This window comes from Gossypium raimondii, chromosome 12 (assembly GCF_025698545.1).
Source record: "Gossypium raimondii isolate GPD5lz chromosome 12, ASM2569854v1, whole genome shotgun sequence".
NCBI lineage: Eukaryota > Viridiplantae > Streptophyta > Magnoliopsida > Malvales > Malvaceae > Gossypium > Gossypium raimondii.
In genome coordinates, this window is record NC_068576.1 from 21811401 (window position 1) to 21827299 (window position 15899).

The 15899-nt window shown below is 33.5% G+C and overlaps 1 long non-coding RNA gene across 4 annotated transcripts; it reads left to right on the forward strand.

Annotated features, from left to right (window-relative positions):
* Positions 1-7656: 7656 nt before the first annotated feature.
* LOC105763535 (uncharacterized) lies at positions 7657-14860 on the forward strand. 4 transcript variants are annotated; one of them, XR_008191959.1, is made up of 6 exons: positions 7657-7911; positions 8223-8359; positions 8480-8539; positions 8623-8984; positions 9078-9197; positions 14564-14860. It is a non-coding gene; the product is annotated as an uncharacterized LOC105763535 (long non-coding RNA). The 4 variants fall into 4 exon arrangements; XR_008191957.1 differs by having other exon boundaries at positions 7658-7911; positions 8214-8359; XR_008191958.1 differs by lacking the exon at positions 7657-7911 and having other exon boundaries at positions 7918-8359; positions 9078-9207.
* The last annotated feature ends 1039 nt before the right edge of the window (positions 14861-15899 follow it).

The window sequence follows — 15899 nt, forward strand, 5'->3', positions numbered from 1 at the left end:
TTAAATGTCAAGATTTCTTAAAAAATTTTAATATGACCCTAATAACACACGTAAATATTTAATAAAATATTTATGGATCAGTTTATAGAAATGAGGTCCCGATACGTCTTTCTTCTAAAACCACTTGACTTTTGGAACATACTACTTGAACTTAACTATTCATTTAAATAACATAAGTTATCAAATACAAATTTATTATAATTGTAACACCCCTTACCCAAGACCGTTTTCGGAGCTGAGCTCGAGGCATTACTTAACTTATTAAGTCGGGGCATAAAAAATTGCTTTTAAAATTTCTCACTATTTATGATAAAGCTGTCCACTCGCGCATCAATCACTAAATCATTTATAACTCAAGCTACTGAACTAAAAATTTAAATCTGTAAATTTTCCCTGAAACTAGACTGATATATCTTCTTACCATAAAATTTTCAGAATTTTTGGTTCAGCCAATTAGTATATTTTATTAGTTAAATTCTCCCCTGTTTCACCACTCGACTATCCTGACCTCTTGCTACTAAAAATAAGTTTTCTCATTGTAGGAGTTTCATATGGTGTTCTAACTTGTTTCTACAAAAACTAGACTCAATAAGGAATCTAGAAATATAAATTACAACTCCTAAATATTTTTGTACAATTTTTAGTGATTTTCTAAACTCAGAATAGGGGACTCCAAAAATAGTTCTGACCCTGTCTCACCAAAATTCACATATCTCAAAATATAAAATTCCTTTTGCTAAACCGTTATTTTTCCATGAAAATAGACTCAATAAGATTTCATTATATATATATATCATACACCCTATAATTCATTTTATAATATCCTAAGTGATTTTTCAAAATCACATCACTACTGCTGTTCGAAATCTGTTTCTTTGCAAATTATTACTCTTTCATGGTTTCTATGCATAATTTATCACATAGACATGTATAACAACAAACACCTTCATACTTAGCCATTTTGAAAACCATTCATCATTAGATATTTACACATCATTCTTTAGCAAAATCATAATACAACATTCAAAATAAGTAAGTCCCTATACATGCCATAGTTCAAACATAGTTCATCATAAAATACCGAGTTGTTGTGGTTGATAGTGTGGACGATCTCCGACGTCTTAAGGATCCTAGACTTTGATTAATAATGCTTAGTAAGTTTACAAGTAAATAAATAGCAACATTAAACACAAATAATAATAACCAAGTAACATAATCTTTAATTTCCTCTTTACTTGATCTCTTACTCATTCACTTACTTGTTTACTTAGATAACTCATAATTATGACTTACTTTTCTCTTGCTGAAATGTTGATTCTCAATGGGTAACGTAATATACTCTTAACTCTTATAACTCACTTGAACTTGTCATTTATGCTTTTAACTGAACTTTCATGGACATAAGTTATTTACTAGCCTATTGAACCACATTGGAATAATAAGGATACTTGGGTCTCTTTCTGATAATAACATGCAAAAGCCATGTCCCAGACATGGTCTTACATGGGATGTTTCATGTACTGCCAATGCCATATCCCAGATATGGTCTTACATGGGAGTTCTCATATCGGTGCCTATGCCATGTCCCAGACATGGTCTTACGGGGGACCTCTCATCTCGGTGCCAACGCCATGTCCCAGATATGGTCTTACATGGGACCTCTTTACCCAAATGTCATGACATTTGTATCCAATACACTCCTAATGTTTCAAAGGGGCTTTTATCACTGATTCTCTGTCATCTCATACTTAAGTCAACATTAAATAATTTCATGAAATAAATACATAATTGCTGGAAAATAGCAGCATTAATAATAATTATTAAAATATTGTATTTATTTACCGTAAACTTACCTCGATAGCAAATATAGCCAAACTTATCAATTTAGTCTTCAACTTTATTCTTTCCTCGATCTAACCTCAAATTACGTTCTTCTTGATCTATAATAACAAATTTAACTTATTTAATACTCTCATTCATTAAAACATCCCTCGAATCTAACTTTGGAAAAATTATAATTTTGCCCCTAAACTTTTACATAATTACGCTTTTACCCCAAAGTTCAGAAATTAAACTTCATCTCATATTCTTATGTTATATAACATGCTGAACATTTTTACCTTCTATGACAACATCAAATTCTCACTCTAACACTTATGTACATTAGGGATTTTTATCGATTATGTCAACTTACTCATTTTTGCTTAAAATCGGCTAGCAAAAGTTGTTTAACATAATTTCTAGCTTTATATTCTATCATAAAACATCAAAATAAACACTTTTCACCTATGAGTATTTTTCCAAATATAAACCCTAGGTTAAATTATTGCTAGAATAAGCTAAATTAAGCTACCGGGATCTCAAAAACGTGAAAAGCATTAAAAACAGTGCTTAGAATCACTTACTATGAGCTTGAAAAAGTGTGAAAACCCTAGCTATTTTGTCTTTCCAAATTCGGCAGCAAGCTATGGAGAAGATGATATTTTTGCCATCTTTTCCCCCTTTTATTCTTTTTATTATTCATTTACTAAAATACCCTTCATTAACACTTTAGTTATTTTTATCTATGCATGCCTATTTTTTTCCATGGAAATTTTATGGTCTAATTACTATTTAAGGACCTCTACTTTGATTATGCACTTCAAATAAATCCTTTATCATCTAAAACTCATATTTACCCACTTTTACAATTAAGTCCTAATAGGCAATTTAGGCATTCAATCAATAAAATTTCTTATCAATACTCTAATACTTATATCTAATCACTCGATAAATCATAAAAATTAATAATAATTTTCTCTTAAAATTGGATTTGTGGTTACGAAACCACTATTTCGATAACCTTAAATTTGGGACATTACAATAATACTATATTTGATTCGTAAATATTAAATAATAATATTTACGGACTCACTCGTCAGATTTGTGGCCCCGAAACCATAATTTCCAATAGTACTGAAAAATTGCTGTTACACTTAGCGTCCAACCTGTCGCATCATCGGTGATTCGTTGCTCCAAAAATTTCAAGAGATTTATAGGAAGCAAATTCAGCAGTGGAATCAATGAGGTCACACAAGAAAGGGAAATACCTCGACCTATGAAAAAGCTGAGTGTCGAAAAGAAAATTGTCAGTGAGGTTACACGGTAGCAACGTAGGCTAGGGCGTGATATACGCTACAACACTTGGAGGCTTGAGATGATGGTGCCATTTTATGAGCAAATTCATGGCAAGTCAGGGAGCAAAAGCCATACAATGGCTCGCCCGACTAAATGACTCATCTGAGGGTGAGGATGACAGAGAGGAGGATGCAACTACAATTGGAAATGGGAAAGGTAAGGCAGCAGATGATGAGGCATCTAAGGGTCGTGAAACGTCACCTCGAGATGAGACTATGGACGACGTAGCTACACCTACATGCCCTATGATCAGGGATGTTGATCCCAGAGAGCAAAGCATGCCCATCCATCGGATGCATGTGAAGAAAATAGTGCTTAACAGAAGGAACATACAGAAAGTTGACGAAACGACTTAGGGGATGACACGTCCAATGCATAGTTACATGCTTTTACATTTATTATTTATTTTTTATGCGACATGTAAAATATTAAACAAATTTCGGATACATGCCCTATGATCGGGGATGTTGATCCCAGAGAGCAAAGCATGCCCATCCGTCGGATGCGTGTGAATAAAATAGTGCTTAACAGAAGGAACATACCGAGAGTTGACGAAACAGATTGGGGAACGACACGTCCAATGCCTAGTTACATGCTTTTACATTTATTTTTTATTTTTTTATGCGACATGTAAACTATTAAACAAAATTTGGATTTGTTTTGCATATTTTTATTTTGTGTTTAGTATTGTGGGTATTGTTTGTTGTTCTTTATTTTTCTTTTTCTGTTTGTCTTATGTGCAGCAAGTAACCTGAAAGACTACACTACGTATAGAGCTTTAATGAGGAGGTGGATGCCCGAGCTAGTTTGATGCTCCGTTCTAGGGAAGTTTGGTAACCTCCTAACTTTTCTTTTGAACACATTAGGGACAATGTGAAGTCTGTGTGTGGGAGGGGGTGCACATAAGCTTTAGGTGCGTTTATTTCTCTTGTTTTTATGTTTATTTGTGTGTTTATTTCAGTTTTTATGCATTTTTAAAAAAAAATTCAAAAAAAATGTTTTTGTTTTTAATCTTCCAAAAATCTAAAAATATTTCTTTTCTTTTGCATAGTGCTTGGACTGAATGTAGACAATAAGTTAATAGTTGTACATATGAAATGAGTATATAGAATTGCCAAACTTGTAAAATTTGAATGATACTAAATAATTTCTTACTCTTAATTGTAGATTAATTAGTTCACTTAGTTAATAGGTATAATAGACTAGAAGCAATTTCTTATTCTAAATTTTCGTGTTATTAAAAATCTAGGTGTTACAAACTCCATGAGTAATGAAAATCACACTTTTGACTCTTTTCCCAATAAAATGAGAAATTACAATTTAGTCCCTTTACTATTCAATTTTTCCAATTTAGTTTAAAATTTATTTTCATCAATCACATTCCAATCCCTTTAATGTTAATTAATCCATAACAGTTACAAGTTTTCATATTCGGATAATTTTGCACATTGTGCTGATACTTTTTAAAATTTGTGATTTGGTCTTTTTTTGTCATATTATCACTTTACAACTCTTTTCATAGATTCCATCTCCAATATCGAATTCCTTTCATAGAATCTCTTATTCGAGTCATTCCATAAATTTTATCATAATTCCTCGATATTCGAGCCTAGAATTATGTCACGTATCGTATTGATATTTTTGGGGTGTTATAGATTTTGAATAGTATAAAGACTGAAATAGAAAAAATAAAACTTCAATTGGCCTAAATAGAATGTAAACAATTTAACAAGATATTTTAAATTGAGATAATCTTGTTTATCAAAATTTAAGAAAAACAATAAGTTAAATGCTCAGATTATATTAGATATTATAATTATTTAATTTTATTTTTACCTAATTAATATTTCGATATCATTTATACTTAGATATTGCAATTATTAAACTTTATTTTTACCAAAATAGTATTTGGATACTATTTTGTATTGGTTTACTAAATTAAATTAGAAATGTCACTAAATTTATCATTAAAATTATAAATTTCGTAAGATAAATCAAATTAAAAACCTTTGAAAAACTTGGGAAAACAAATTGCTCCTTTTTCTAAACACTAATTATTATATTAAAATAAAAAAATTAAAATCTAGATTGTCTTAAAGGAAATTTTATGAAATTTTATAAAAATTTAAGGAGTCAAGTGCTTGTCAACCCCTTAAATGAACCTCTCCATTTGTGTTTGAATAAATTTTATTTTATTAAAAACTTAGAATTTTTAAGTGTGAAACAGTTATATGAATTGATTTGTTTTCCATTTAAATTTACATATTAGTGTTAAATTCAGAATGATTTCATAATTCAAACATGAATGGGTAACTTGCTCCTTGGTAAACAAACGTGATAAATAAATAAAATAAAAATGTATATGGGGGCGTGTGATGATGATTTTCAATAATATTTCCCACTCTTCATCATTTCAAAGGAATAAAAAAGGTGGGAAGACTTGATGTAATCGTCTGCGTGTTCCATAAGATGAAAGAAGAAAAAGAAGATAATAACATGAAAACATAAAAACATTCCAACCCCATAATAATCTTGCAAAAGATGAAGGGAAAGACAATGAAACATTAAAAATTGATTCCCTCCATTTGGTTTCAATGAAATCCATCACAATCTCATACTATTTGAATGCATCACAATATCCTTCTTCCCTTTCAAACCAAGCAACTTTGACCAAAACCCCTTTTCTTCATCATCTACCTTTCTTGGCACACAAGCAATCGATCTACTCTTCTTCAAGCCATAATCGTTGGAAACACCCGATGATGCAGAAGAGTATCGGCAGATGGAGAACAATAATAATAATAATAAGGAGAAAGTCTTGAAGCTTCGTCGTATGAAGTTGAACAAAGACCAGATAGTCTTTCTCTAAGACATGAAGGGCAGACCCCTTGCTTTTGGTGGTGAAAAGGGTGAATCTTGCATCCATCCTCTGTTTCAAGGAACCCCATAATCACTCCTTTTCTTTCTGTCATCAAGTTTTTCGAGTTGTTGGCTTTTCTTTGTGTATATGTATGTGAGGGGTCAATGTCGAGTTCATCACCGTTGGATCATAGTAGATGCTGATTAAAATGTTAAGGACAGGTTGTCGGTTTAGCTGTTCTTTGCCTCACGTGCCCAAAGGGACTTCGACGTTTCAAAAATTGGGTCCAATCCCATCTATCTCTGCTCATTATGTAGGATTGGGGATGTCTTCCCCTTTTAAATTAATATTTGTTAATTTATATTATTATTTAAAAGGGATAATATTATTTTTTGTCTTTAAACTTAGCAATTAGGTTTATTTTGATACTTATATATTTTTGGGTCTATTCCAATATTTAAATTTGACAACTAGATCCATTTTGATCTTTGAACTTGACAAAATATTAAAGTTTGATAGTTAAACACTCTAAGATTGTGTCACATCATTACTTGAAAATTAAAAAAACTATATATAAAGTTTCAAGTGATGACACTTCAACAAGTTCTATCGGTTCAACGAGCATACCAACAATAATTAAAATAAATAATTAAAAATTCATAAAAACTAATAAAATTAAAATAAAATATACTAAACTGGTTCAACCTATTCAACTGTTGATTTTTGTCTTAGTTTTCAATTTTTAGCAATTTCAAGTAGTTTTCGAGTCTATCGGTTCAACCCTTTTGTTTGGACCATTATATCGATTAGTTCACGGCTTGTTTGATCCGGTCCTGTTCTAGTAAAACTGCTCACATCATTAAATCTTAACATAATCCAAGTTTAGGGATAAAAATGGATCTAGCTGTCAAATTTAAGGGCCAAAGTGGACAAAAAAAGTATTAGTAACAAAGTGGACCTAGTTTCCAAGTTTAGGGGTTAATAATTATTTTATTCCTTATTTAAACCTTCGACTGAGTTGGTGTCACAGGTTAACTGGGTACCAACTAAATTAGAAAAAGACTAATTTATCCTTTCTATTAAGTAATTACTATTATTATTTTGATGCATTTTTTTGTCTTTTCATATTTCTATACAATTTTAAATAAAAAGTAAAATTAACATATGATCAAACACATACTCAATGGATTTATAAAACAAGTTTTTTTACAATTGAACAAATAATAATTATTGAGTAAATATAGAAAACATTTTACATAAAATGTTTTCTTTCACTCACATCTTATATTTATATATATATAATGTCATTGATTGAGTGTCACAAGTCAAATTGATTTTAATTTTTATAATTAAATTTTTAACATTAAATTTTTCTTTCACGAACATGATAACTTTTTAATGTGTTAAAAAATGGCAATACGATGATAAACAATTGGGGTGCATTTATTATTTTTAGTATAATGTATTTACCTATTAAATTATTTATTGTATGTTTTTTGGAAGAAAATCGACTAGTAATTTATTATTAAAATAAAATTGGGCTACGTTTGAAAATGGGCTTGCTGAATATGTTTTCGACCGAGCCATTAGAAAAATAAAACAATAAACCTAGGGAAAGACACAACAATAAAAGCTATGAAAATAGGAAACCTAGGGTAGTAATTCCTAGTCGATTCAGGAATAGCAGCTGACTCCATTTCCATCGTCTTTTCATATCCAAATGTCCCATTTGCTTCATTTTGGTAGCCGTTTCATTTATTCAATTAAGTACTATCCGATCCCCTTCTTCCTTCACATGGCTACTTTCAGTCCGGAAATCTTCTCCATCTACCCTTCGGGCTCATCTGCGGGCAGTGCAGTGCCTCTCCTTCCAGGTGTGTTTCCTCTTCCCTTCTAAGAGCTTCTTTTGCAATTCTATGAGCCAAGCTATTCTCTGTTCTGTTAATGAATTAAAAACCAATTTCTTGAAAATACTCCGACTGTCTTTAAATATCACTGATGATTGCTCCTATAACTGACTTATCTTGCGCCTTTGTTTGACATTTCTTTATGATTGTGCGTGAATCCCCCTTTATTGTAACTGAGTGTAATACCATGGAGATACCTAGCTTAACCACATGAAGTATGACATAAGCTTCTGCTACAAAAGAAGATGAGACATTTGAGTTTAAAACAGTCTTTGTAGTTAGGAGTACTCCCTTCTGATCCCAAGCCGCCATACCCGCCATTGATTTGAAATCTCTACTGTTGAATGCTTCGTCAAAATGAATCGTCATCCTGGGATTTGTAACTCTTTGATTGGGGCTTTTGACTGTGTTCAAGGTATTTCTCCTCTCTGTTATTCCATCTATTTCAGCCAAATATCTTAAAACTTTCATTGATAACTCTCTTCCTGACACCATTTTCCTTTCACGTATGAATTTGTTTCTCGACCCCTACAAGAACCACATTCCATAACAGAACACTCGGCATTGTTTGTGAGTGCTCCTCTTGAAAATCTAGGTTAGCCAATCCCAAAAACTTTGGATCATAGAGTTGTTAACCCATCAAAAGATCTAACATTTTCCATAAATCTACTACTGCAGGACAAAACTAAAAGACGTGGGGTACATCCTCTTCCCCAGATCTGCAACGAGGGCATACATTATCATCAGCAACTCGTTTAGATCTCAGATTGACTAAAGTAGGCAAATAGTTCCAGGAAACTCTCCAGATTGTAACTATAATCTTAGAGGGTAGCTGTAGATTCCATAGCTATTTGTAGAAAATTTTCACATCGGCCTGTATTAATAAATTATTAGGATTCAAGCTAGCATTTTGTAATAGTTTGTAGGCGCTCCTGACCAAAAACTCAATAGACAGCTCTCCCTTCCACACCTAAAAGTCGACACTTGGCTTTTCCGCCAGAGGGACTTGCAAAATCTTTTGAGCAATATCTGCTGAAAAGGTACTTTTCACTAGATCTGTCTTCCACAAATTATTCGTAGCATCGATTAAATCAGAGACTAACTTAACTTCACTATCGTTTCTGTGATTCCAGCCATCTATATCTTTTCCTGGTATCCGATGATTGTCCCAAACTGAGATTCCAATTCCCCTTCCTACTCTCCAACCCAACCCTCTTTGTAGCAAATCTTTTGCAGCCCAGACACTCTTCCAGGTAAGTGAAGGTAAGTTACCTAATTGTGCATTAAGAAAGTCTGAATGTGAATAATACTTGGCTTTAAGAACTCTTTTCAGTAAGGAATTTGGATAAGCAATAAGGCGCCAACCTTGCTTAGCTAATAACGCGATATTAAACTGGCTAAAGTTTCGAAATTCGAGACCTCTATTTTCCTTCAAACTACAAAGGTTCCTCCATACACACCAATGTATACCCCTTTTCCCGTGTCCCTTTTGCCACCAAAACTTAGCAATAATATTCTCCATCTCGACACATAACGTTTTAGGTAAAAGGAGGCAGGCCATAGTGTAAGTTGGGATCGCTTGTAAAATAGACTTAATAAATACTTCTTTCCCTCCTTGCGATAGATGTCTTGTACTCTAGTGATCAATTCGCTTCTTGATTCGATCTTTTAAATTCTAGAACGCCTCCTTTTTCTTCCTTCCTATCATATTAGGCAACCCTAGGTAACGCTCCGGGTCATTCGAACTTCTAACTCTCAATATATTCACCACCCCTCTTCTTTCAACTTTAGATGTATTTGTGCTAAAAAAGACAGTTGATTTGTCAAAATTAACACTCTGCCCTGAACAAATTCTGTACTTTCTGAGAATTTCTTTTAAGATATTAGCTCCTCTACTAGTTGCTTTACTAAATAAAATGCAATCATCTGCAAATAATAAGTGCGATACCTGCGGACCACTCCTACTAGCTTTTGCTCCTCTCAACATTCTTGCGCTCATTGCAAGACGCATAAGACTAGATAAGCCTTCCACACATAAAAGAAACATAAAAGGGCTAAGCGGATCCCCTTGACGTAGCCCCCTTGTCGGTTGAAAATTCTCCCCTTTGAATCCATTTACCAAAACCGAATAGGACACAGAAGTTATACATTCCATAATAGTTTCAATTCAATTGCAAGCAAAGCCCATTCGAGTCACTATTTCTTTTAAAAATTCCCACTCAACTCTACCGTATGCTTTACTCATGTCAAGCTTCACTGCCATAAAGCCTTTTTACTCCACTCTCTTCTGTTTCAATGTGTGTAGAATTTCATAAGCAAGAAAAACATTATCTGAAATCAGTTTCTCTGGTACAAAAGTTCTTTGAGCCACATCAATACATTTCTCAATAACTCCTCTAAGCCTGTTGGTAATAGCTTTCGCCATAACTTTATAAATCACATTACATAGGCTGATTGGTCTAAATTGTTTCATATTAACAGGATTAGCAACTTTTGGGATGAGTACAATGTGTGTAGAGTTTACCTATTTCAGAACTTTATCCTTATTCAGTACTTGTAAGCAAAATTTGATAACATCATCTCCAACAATGTGCCAACATTTTTGATAAAATAAAGCTGGTAATCCATCTTCCTCTGGGGCTTTTAAAGTTCCCATCTCAAATACTGCTTCTTTAATCTCTTCTTTTGTATAGAAATCTATAAGAAATTGATTATCCTCCTCAGAAATACGTCTATGAATTCCAGATAGCAAATGATCACAACTTCCCTTTCTTTTTGTCGTAAATAAATTCTGGAAATAGGATCGTGCAATGCCTTCAATAACTTGGATGATCTTCGCTTCTCTTCCTTCCTCGTCCTGTAATTTGTGTATCAGCTTCCTCCGTCTCCGTTGTGTGGCTTGACCATGAAAGAAAGCAATATTCCCGTCTCCATATTTTAGCCAGTTTATACGCGCTCTCTGTTCCCAGTAGCATTCATCCTTATCAATTTCAAGATTTAGTTGAATCTTTGTGTAAATTAACTCAGCAAAATTAGGATTGTCTTTTTCAGCTGCTAAGAGTTTTGATACCCTATCTGTGAGAAATGTCTTTCGTTTCTTCCGATCAACTTGGGTCCGAACAGCCCAACTCCTCAAACCATCTTTAAGCTTATCTAATTTCTGCATCAAATTACCTAATGATGTCCCCCAGATGTTTTTAACCTCTTCCTCGAATGAATCCTCCATTGTCCACCAGGCTTCAAATTTAAAAGCTTTCTCCGTCACCCCTTGTGTTGCCTTCTTTGTATTAACTAAAAGGGGCAGTGATTAGAGAAAGAATGAGTATGACGTGATCCAGCTTGATTGATTGAGTCGAGTCCACTTAAGATGCCGATCGTCGACGAGAAGTTCGTTCAAATTTGTAGATAGATGGAGTTAGGTTGGTTTATAAGCGGAAGTAGTCAAAATAGGTTCAAAAGATGGTTTGGATTGATGATGGATAGGTTCGGCTTAACAAAGAAAATAGAATTGTAAGTTGATAGATTAAGGGAATGGAGAAGCGAACTCAAGCTTCAAGAATGATTCAATACTATTATAGTATTGCTTCGAGTCTTATATTGCTTAAGGTGAATTAGATGAAAAGTAGAAGGCGGACCTTGACCCGTTACCTATAATGAGGCAAGAACCAAAGGTATAAAACGATGGTTGAACGCCACACCAGTTTAGTGATAAGTTCAATTGAGTTCGGATTGACGCCACTAGCTAGCTTGATAAGTCGCTTCGAGACTCGAACGAAAAAAGAGAGGAGGCAACCTCACAATCAAGTTTTAATAATTAAAAAATGTCTAGCCTTTTTACAAAGAGAAATAAAATATTTATAGATTACATATGAGAGCCGAATAGACAGACTTAAGGACTAAGCAATTCGACTTTAATGATGTGAATTAATCTAGAAATGTATTTCCTTTTAGCTAAGTCTAAATTCAGCTGATGGGGAATTTAAGGATCAGTTTCAAAGCCAAAGAAATGAATTTGGTATCTTGTGAATGTATGGGAGACCAACGGGCATGTCTAGGTTCGGCCAAAGTTCGAATGGTCACTCCAAAAGATGCTTCTTGGCCGAATAAGTACATAAGAGATAATTGGATAGCAACCGATGCATTTATGTGAACATTCATGCACTCTTCCATTCATTGTAATGAATCATTCATGCACCATTCTTAAAGCATTCATTCATTGAAAGTAGTCATTCATGCACTCGTACATACATAGAACCAACATGTTCATGAATCAGCATTAATTGTGTTCCCACATTCGGCTGTACCTACAAAAGCCATAAGAAAATTAGATTCAAGGTATATTCGGCTGATCTTAGACTAAATAATAACAAGACATATTAAATTTACAAATTAAAAACACATAAATAAAACATAACAAATAATAAATTCGGCTAGCTTAATCATAGATGAAATTTTTAATGAGCTGAATTGAGCTAGAGAATTCGGTCATGAGCTGTAGGAAAATAATTAAAATAAAACTAATACTCAATTTATTTAAATGATAAAGTTAACGAGCTGATAAGAAGCTAAATTGAGCTTAAACGAGCTTAAATGAGCTTAAGTGAGCTGATTCGAGCTGAATGGAGCTCGAGGAGCTGAAGATGAGCTGGAATCAACTTGCACTAAGGTCCAAGCGATCTTTCAGTTGCTGGTCAAGCTTCTCCATCAACATTGAGTTGGTTTCACTCCAAAGTTGAATGAATAAAGCTAAAACAGCTTCTTGACGGCGCTTAGACCGAGCTTGGGTCATTGGTCCTTTTGGTAGCTTGATGGGATCAAAGCTAGGACTTGGAGGGCCTTGGGGCGTGGTCACATCAGAGTAAGATGTTGGATAGTTACCTCAGGAAACATGGTCATCCATTCTTCATTTGCAACACCTTTATCAACCCTCTTGTGTATATTTGTCTCGGGTAAATTTCCCCTCTCCCATGTAAACCATCTCCTAGAGAACCCCACATCCACTAGGCTACAATCTGTTAGAACATTGCGAAATAACTCCACCCTTCTTTTCATACCCATACAATATTTCATTGAAATCACCACAAACAAACCATGGGAATCTTTCTCCAGAATATAAATTTCTCAGCGCAGCTCAAGAATTATTTCTATCATGTACATATGGGGATCCATAGAACCAGTAAACCTCCATTTTCCTCTAATATCATTGTCATCTATCACCACATCAATATGTCTTTTTGAGTACTGCCGTAACGTAACACACACCTTAGATTTCCATGCCAAACATAATCTTCCTCTAATACCTTCTGGATCAACTTCTATTCCATTAACATACCCGCACCTAACGGATCCTTTCCATTTGATTTTTACATATCTCTGTCTCCATGAAGAAGACCATTTGGGGATTCTATAACTTCAGCATATACCAAAGTCTCCGAACTATCCGTGGACTCCCCAATCCACAAACATTCCAGCTTAGCAATTTCATTGCGTCTGATCGGCTTGACTCTTGGAAGTCGCCGATACAAAGTTATTAACCTCCAGCACTATCCTATTCCTGCCCGCTAGAGAATTCTCATTTCCCAAAACTATCACTCCCTCCATCTCCCCTCTATTCCTTTTTTTCCCTTCTTCGCCAATTATAACATCATCCTCCAGATCATGCTCCATATCAATTAACGCTCGATCTGACATTAAATTTTCCCCCCTATGATTTCTAAAATTCTTTCGCCTTCCAAGCTGAAACTTAAAACTGGGTCTAAAGCCTTTCCATACCCTGCTATTTTATTTTCACCAGTCCACAGATTGTTCCCAGTTATATAGACACCTTCACCATCTTCTTTCAGTTTCCCCTCCCCTTCCTCCTTTAACCACACACTATTCATTGTTGCAGCTCTCTATGATTGGGCTCGGAATGATAGATCCCAACCCATCTTAGCTACTTCCACCCCTAGCGCCATTTTTTCTTCACAAAAGGAATCATTATGTCCCAATCAACCACAATAAAAATAAAAAAAGGACAACCGTTCATACTTGAACTTTACATAGGTGCAATTCCCACAGAACAAAATTTGTTTCCTCCTTTTTAACAGTCATCGCACATCAATCTTAACTCTTACTCGTATATAATTCCTATTTTCTTTCCCCAGATTCAATCCATCATATTCAATAAATTCACCTACAGAGTTTCCCAACTGAACTGACAAATTTTCTGAGAAAAGGCCAATCGGGACGTCATGTATCTGGACCCAAAAAGGCACCATGAACAATGGGATTTTGAGAGGATCTTCTCCCCACTGTAACTTATGTAACACTAGAAAATGGTTATTGAATGTCCATGGAGATCCCTTCAACACCTTATCCAAATCCATGACATGGGAGAATTGGAACAAAAATCTTTTTTCTCCTAAATCCCTTATATGAACTCCCTTAACTGGATCCAAAGAGTTGCCATGGTATTTTTCATTGCAGGAAAATGAATAGTACTAGCAGTTAGAAAACATCCTACTAACCTAAACATCTCTTCTCATCTTTCTGTATTGGGATCTAATTGGACTTGTAGGATTGCATCTTCTTCTTCATTAATTGTTAACCTTGCTAACTCGTCTTCCATTGATTTCAGGCGTAGATTCCAAACCACGTTAATGCTATGCTAGTTAAGAAATCCTACAATTTAGGGTTGCGTCGCCACCATTCCACTTTCAATAAGAACAAAGACCAAGAAAAATAAACGTGCCAGACAGGGCAGACTAGAGACGTGCCAGAGAGGGCAAACTTCGAACTTATTTATTGTATGTTATTTTTAAATGCATACCTATATTCTAAATACATGGTTTTCACGTATACGAGTGTGATAAATTTTTTAGTATTTTCTAAAAAATATTATTTCTCTGGGAGAAAGTTGAATATTTTTTTGATACTTTATTGGGGTAGGGATGGGGTGACAAGATTTAAGCCATATCATATGGGTGTCTAACAAAAACTTTAACCATCACTCTATACAAGTCAAGAAAAATTTTAAAAATCATAAGTATATAAATATAATGAGAAAAGATAAAATTATTGACCTAATAATTAACGAAGAAATAAAAATAAAAGAAGTTCTAATAACAAACTAAAAGGAAAATACAGTAAAAATTGCATGAGAGTGGCTTGGGAAAAAGACAAGTTTTAATTTAAGACAAAATTTAATTACTTATATACTCATACTAATATGCTATATTTTTCTTCTGGATATCAACGATCAATCATTTAATTAATAATATAAAATTAGATTGTGTAACATTCATATTATTAATGAAGAAAAAATAATATTAAAGCATATGAAATTAAGAGTAGGATTAAAATTGCATCCAAAGGATGTTAAATTTAATATAAATTTGCGACAACACAACCCTTCTTCGGGTTTAGGGTTTGTTGGCCCTTATTATTAAATCGGGCATGTTGGGCCTTGTTGTGTATTAGGTTACTTATATGTTTTATTTATCTTTAGATCAGCTCATACAATTTATCCAAACTTAATAAATATATTTTTTACACCCAAAATATTTTTTATTCTTTTAATTAATTAAAATAATTAATTATACTAATTAAATTAATTTTTCAGCCCAATTCTAATTTTGTTAAAGTCATCATGACTTTAATGTATTAGTATATATGAGCTAATTAATTTAATTAGCTTGTTCTCAAGAAATTATGATTACTTAATGAATTTAATTTCTACTTCAAAATTCAATTATTTAATCTCATATTAATCGAATAGTAATTCAAAGATATAAATTAATTTTCGAGTCATCTCTTGTTCACGGCAAGAAAACACATTCACTATGGATAGTGATGCTTGCGATCTATTTCTCTAGTTTGTCGTTTCACATTTTCCATTTCATCAATTAATGCAAGCCATCAATGTTATACCTAGTTAGCAAAGGGAATGATCAGACATATATAATTAGAGATCA